The sequence below is a fragment of the Pteropus alecto genome, unplaced genomic scaffold (genome assembly GCF_000325575.1).
Source record: "Pteropus alecto unplaced genomic scaffold, ASM32557v1 scaffold5, whole genome shotgun sequence".
NCBI classification, from domain to species: domain Eukaryota; kingdom Metazoa; phylum Chordata; class Mammalia; order Chiroptera; family Pteropodidae; genus Pteropus; species Pteropus alecto.
Window position 1 is genome coordinate 31,108,472 of NW_006441953.1, and position 6,000 is coordinate 31,114,471.

General features: G+C 53.8%; 1 protein-coding gene across 6 annotated transcripts in view; it reads right to left on the reverse strand.

The window, feature by feature from the left end:
* AFAP1 (actin filament associated protein 1) overlaps nucleotides 1-6,000 on the reverse strand; it is a 102,081-nt gene that overhangs the window by 79,337 nt on the left and 16,744 nt on the right. The window contains exon 1 of one of the 6 annotated variants that reach the window (XM_025051711.1): nucleotides 5,148-5,219. The exons of 3 other annotated variants lie outside the window; for them this stretch is intronic. The gene's annotated coding sequence lies outside the window, so the exon portion shown is untranslated. Of the gene's footprint in view, nucleotides 1-4,661; nucleotides 4,682-4,912; nucleotides 5,040-5,147; nucleotides 5,220-6,000 lie in introns of those variants that run through there. 2 more of the 6 variants (XM_015595013.2, XM_015595012.1) reach the window with 2 other exon arrangements.

Here is a 6,000-nt window from a genome sequence, read left to right on the forward strand (position 1 = left end):
GTGAAACCCCAAAGCCCTCTGGGCATACAGCTGCTTTTCTGAGCTGCAATTAAACCCCAGCTGAGAATTGGGTCAATTTTTCTAAAAAGATTTCTTTTGCAAATGTCTTAAGTAAATACTCCTTTGGTGGTTATCATACGGCTCTCACTTAAATTAGAAAGTGATCATAGGTAAAACGCTAGCTCCTGAAAGCCCTTCGCAAATTGTGCACGGACAGAGAGAGATGCAACAGCTTCTGAGGCCTTTGGTTTCATACTTGACCGCAAACGGAGTATCTAGTGCTGCAATCTACTCTACGCGGGACCTGTGCCGCCCGTTCCTCGCTGGGTCATTAAGCTCGTAGCACCAATAGAGTAACGAGAGAGAAAGAACTCAGATGTTTTTGCTTTTGACGCAATTTATATTAATTTAGCATAGCACAATTAACTCTTGGAAAGACAAAACGTAACACAGAATCATTCACTGAATAGAATGGTATCTGTTTGGTATTAAAAACGTCTTTTAAAACACGATTTCCACGGGGAGGAGAGTAAAGAATGCTATGAAACCGCAAGTCTTGCTATTCTTCTCATTCTTCAGCAGTCGCTAAAGAGAGCGGAGCTGTTTCCCAGTTTTAACACCTCTGCTGGCCTTGCTCTCATTCGGGCAACAAGCCTCGGTTTCCCGTTTACTGCGGCCCAGACACCGAGCTGGGCACTGTGGTGGCAACGCAGAGGATGCCGCATGGCTGAACCCTCGAAAAGCTCGCACTGGGAGAGGGAAGAGGATACACGATCGCAGTTTTAAAACAGTATGCTAACGGCGATCGCCAATTTCAGCTGTGGCCCTTGCTGGCGTGAATTAAAACAGCAAAGAACCTGGCGCGCACAGCACTTACAGAATGACAGCAATGTCCAGGTCGGCAGCGTTTACTGAACCCCGGCCCCCCAGGGTCCAAGCCGGGGGTGCGAGGCAGGCACAGGCGGGGATCCCCTTGGGGAGCGTATCCGGAAGGGTGGGCACGCACTCGGCGCAGGGGGAAGGCCCCACACGCGAGGCGCCTGTGTGTCTTGGGGAAAGGTGACAAGGCAGGACAACCAAAGGCTCTGAAAAGAACAGAAACTCTGAGTCCCCGCCGGGGTTTATAGCGGACTAACAGGGACGTGTCGTCAAGAGGGTCCAGAGCAGGGTGTGAGCACAGGGACACCGGGAGCCCGAGAGCCCATCCCTGCTGCCAGCTCGGTCCCCAACCCTGGTCAAGGGGCTAACTTCTGCGAGCCACAGCAAAATCACCCAAAACCGGAGCACAGGAGAACTGACCTGCCTTTTTCACAGAACTGCTGGGAGGATGAAACGAGCTAGAGCAATTCAAACGTCTCTGCGAACTACGAAGCGAACCACAAACGTGAGCAACCGTTATTACCATTAATAACAGCCACGGAAAATCAGGCCGAGAGCCGAGCTCCTCCCGCCGTCCCCCAGCTGAGAGCCGGCGACACCAGGTGGCTGGCCTCCCCGGCCACCCCGGCATCGTGGCTCACGCGGTACCGCTCCCTCCAAGGGGTCCCGGGTTCTCTGAGAGAGCGAACCACAGACACACGAGACCACATGTCACCCTCTCAGAAGGCCCGAGTCCTCTCAAGCTACCGCACAGCCAAGCGCTGAGCGTCCACGGCCAGACTGCAACGCCGGCGCATGCACATCCCGCAGCACAGGCCGGAGCGTTACGATCCCCCTGCGTAAGCCAGGGTCCCTGAAATCTATTCACAGACAAGGTTTAGTGAGTTCGGCTCAAATGCATTCAACGCCACCTGTGAAAGTCCTCCGCCCCCTTCCAACCGACTCCACCGACGCTGTGACCTCAACCACTTCCACGAACGCCGAGGAAAATAGCCTGGCCGCGAGCTCCTCACAGCCGAGCGCCAAACAGACCACCAATGCTTCCACCTGGCTCGCTGAAGACGACCTTTTCCCCACATCGGGCTGTGACGTCCCTGGAAATGCAGGTGAACAATCACCGCCAGGTTCTTGCTCTACTCCCAAGGACAGCGGGTTGAAACGATGAGTCGCCAAGTCAGAACGCAGAGAGGCCCTCCGCATCCGCTCGCCCACACCCGCTTTCACAGCTGAGGCCTCTATGCCCAGATAATGGAAGTACATGGCCTGGTCTAGGGCAGAGCCAAACCCAAAACCTACTCGCTTAAGCCCCGGTGCATCTAATTAAGGAAAGAAAAATGAGCCCAGGCAAAAGCCATTCAAAACTAAAGCCATTCAAGAGTTGTTTAGTGCCTATTTAAAGGTAGGCACTTCCTATGAAGTGTACACAAGTGACTATGTAAAGAATAATCTCGATTATGTTTCAACTTGTAGCCGGTGTTCACAGACTACAAACCCTGGTCCAGCCTCCGAGTGCACAGGGTGCTCCCCTGGAAGCATCATCCTAATACTTGCCGTGTTTACATCACGGCCACGTGTCCATGGATCCGTGCAACCCACCCCCCCACCCGTTCCCCGGGCTGCATGGGCAGGAGGGCAGGGGCCATGTAATACCTGCCTAGCCTCCAGGGCCTGGCCTAAAAGCCACTCAGTAAGAGACTGCTGAACTATCCGCAACTGAAACAGTTGAAACTTGCATCGACAAATTGATTTACCAAGTTGGGTCGATGCAGCTGAAATTTTAAATTTGTGGGTTTATCTTGTGTCCTACTAGATTATCATTTAATAATATCTGGTGAACAGGTAATATGCGCTAAGCATCCCCAGGTGCAGAGGACCTAGTGACAAGAACAACAGTCCCTGTTCAAACAGACCTTAAAGTCTAATAGGTAACAGATAATGCACGAGCGCGCACGCGCGCGCGCACACACACACACACACACACACGACGGACGAGAGCTCAGAAGAAAAAGCACAGGTCCAGGGGAAGCAGCCAACCTTGTCCTGAGGGCACATGAAGGACACCACCTCAGCCTCCCGCAGCGTGAGAACACACCCCCCAAGGCTGCCGGCGAAGCTGCAAAGACCCCCTTGGCACCAGAAGTCACAGAGCGGGGTGCTCGGGAAAGGAACCCAAAGAAACAAACAAAGCCCCAGGACCGTTCATTCACACAGATTAAAATCAGCTTTTAGGGGCGATGTTCCAATTTTGAGATCCCTTGGCTAAACGCATTTGAAATTCAAGGTACTCAAAGAGGCTGATATTTAAGGGGTGAATTAAAGCTAATGGTTAAAACTAAAGAAATCCTAGGTGCAAAGAAGGGCTATGGATGAAGTATCTTTGATAAATTTATTAGCTCTGAATATTCACATTAAAAATTATGAAAAAGGGGCACCAATGGCAACTTTGTTGAGCTCGTCCTGCATGCTCAGCATAGGCACTAAGTTAAGCACTTTCAAGGACATGTTTGCATTTAAATCTCAGAACGATCCTGAGAGATGTCATGCCATCTTACATATGAAGTCAGGTTTGACAAGTTTTAAAACTTGGCCAAAATTACACAGCTAGTTAGCAAAACCCAAGCAAGCCAGACACCATAGCCTGTGCTTAGAGAGGTAAGTTTATAAGCTGTCCGGCACACCGCCCGTGCAATCAAGGATATGACAAGCACGGAGCACTTCAGAGCCAAGATCGAACCAGATGCGCCCTCGTTCTGCATGAGTAACTGTCAGGTTATTTTTCCATGAAGAAAAAGTATAATGGGTAGACATCGGAATAAACCGAGTAACTGGTAAATATACGCGCGCTAGAGCACTAGCTGGATGCGGCACTTACATAATTTCCACATCTGTTTGCACAATATTCTTTAATCACTCCGAAGCTATTCTAAGCTGGGGGAAGCAGAAGGCGCTTGCGCTACCTGCCTCCCCCTCCCCCCCCACACACACATGGACAGAGGCCCCCAGCCCCCACTGCCCTCAGAACGGCCCAGGGAGCTCTCCATCCCTGTAGCCACAGGGCTCCATCCCTGGAGAACTCATGTGGACCGGTGAGGGGCGGGGGGCAGGCTTTTCTGAAGCTCCCCAGGCAGCTAGGGCTGGAACCACCGCCTGGCTCAGCGCTCACGCCCTCGGCTCAGCTCACCACCCACTGCGCTTCTAAGCACTACGGATGCAGGCAGAGGAAGACAGTCACCCTCTGCCCCCTGGAAAGTGTCTATCGACAGCGCTCTCTGCTTTTAGAATAAAGAAACCAGTGTCAGAGACCTGTTCCAATCCAAACCAAATAAGCTCCCAGGTGAAAAAATACTCTGGTATGAGTTTACATACCAAACAGCGCCCCCCACCCCCATCTTCCCCGTCAGCAGCCCGGGGATTAACTCTGAGCCATGCTGCAGGAAGGGAAAAGGCAGGTCGGGGCCACCTGCCGTACTTAACGAGCACCGCACAGCTACATTTCAGAGTTACTGCTTTATCAAGGATAGAAACAGAAAAGCAGCTCAGTTCAGAAAGCTTTCTGAGCTCTGCGGGAGTCGAGGGGCTGGGGTTCCCGTCCTGGCCGCCCTGACAACCAGCAAGGTCAGTCCCTTTCCCTCTCTGGTCTTACTGCGGCTGACAGTTAAATGAGAGGGTAAAGTGTAAAAAGGCAGGTGTCACTTCAAGCTCCAAATTCTAACGGCAGTGAAAAGGAATTTCTGCCTCAACCAGTAAAGGAACTGAAGTGCCCTTTTCCCATTCTTACGGACCACAAGTGAACGCAGAGACCTCGGCGGGCATCCCACCGAGCAGACCAGGCAGCAGGCACGCCACTCCATCCGCAGCGGCCGGGGGAGCATCGCCAAAGGGGCACCACAGATCCCTCTCTCCTCCCCCTCCCTCCACGAAGGGCCTTCTACGTGCCAAACGTGGCTCACTCCACCCAGTGACAGCTCATGCACAGCGAGTCTCCGGAGTCGCCATATACGTTATTACACGGTCTCATCTAATCCTCACAAACCCTTTGCTGCAGGTCATCACGCCACGGATGAAAATAACTGCAGCCTACAGCAGTCAGGGAACATCTGAGGGGACCCCGCTCCCCGAGTCCCTGCCCCCGCGTGTGCCTCAGGAATCTCCCTGACTGGAGCAGCGGGGGCGGACTTCCTTCCGGTCCCCCGGCTGACCCGCACTCCCCAGGAAGCGGGCGAGCCCCCGCAGCTCTGTCACGGAGGCCGGGAAAGCCATACACGTACCAGGCTAACACAGTCCTGCTGTCTCTGGCAGGTATTTTACTTGTTATGCTGGTCCCTTCTGGGAGCAGCTGGGTTAAGAAAGACTGTGGCGAGTCACCACGAACCCGCTCTGTCCCTCCCTATGGGGTGCAGACTGGCCAGTCAGCAGTGAGGACAGCTTTTTCCCTTTCTCCTCCACAACCCGCTGCGCATTCCAGTCCCTAAAGGGCCAAGACAATGCCACCACCAAATATAGGCAGGAAAGAGCCTCCTTCTTTCTGGGCTAGAGGGAGGGGGAGGGGTGTCCTCTTGGGCATGTAACTGCAGTAAAACAGCTGTGAGCTGCAGGCACCGGGGCCTCCCATGTCACAGGAGGTGCACCACTGACGTCATCGGTGAGTCGTCCCTGAAAGAGTTTCATGCGATTATTCCAGAAATACAGTTTATGCGACGTCATCCCTCACACGTGTGCCACGCTTTCCAGACCACTGAGCGGTTCTGCCACGCATCCCGCCTGCTTCCGCTGCCCACTTCGTGCGACATGTCGAGTATACGTCTCTATGCCTATTTCTTAGATAATGAGACCAAAAGTCACAGAAATCAAGAGACTCTTCCAAGGACACCCGGCCAGCGTGAGAACCAACCGGGACACGAGGCCTCCTGACTGTACGAGCAGCTCTGCGGCGACACGCCACGTGGCCCCGCCGGCGGGTCTTGCCTGATCTCAGGACAGAGGGCGGTCTGTCCCCCTGCAGCCCGCGGGCTGCCTGCAGAGGAGCAACAGACGTGCGAACGTAGAGCGTGCACCCACTGGCTCGGGTGGCACAGGCTCCGCCAGGCCGACCGCGTCTGGGAAACGTGCCCGCGGCTGGAG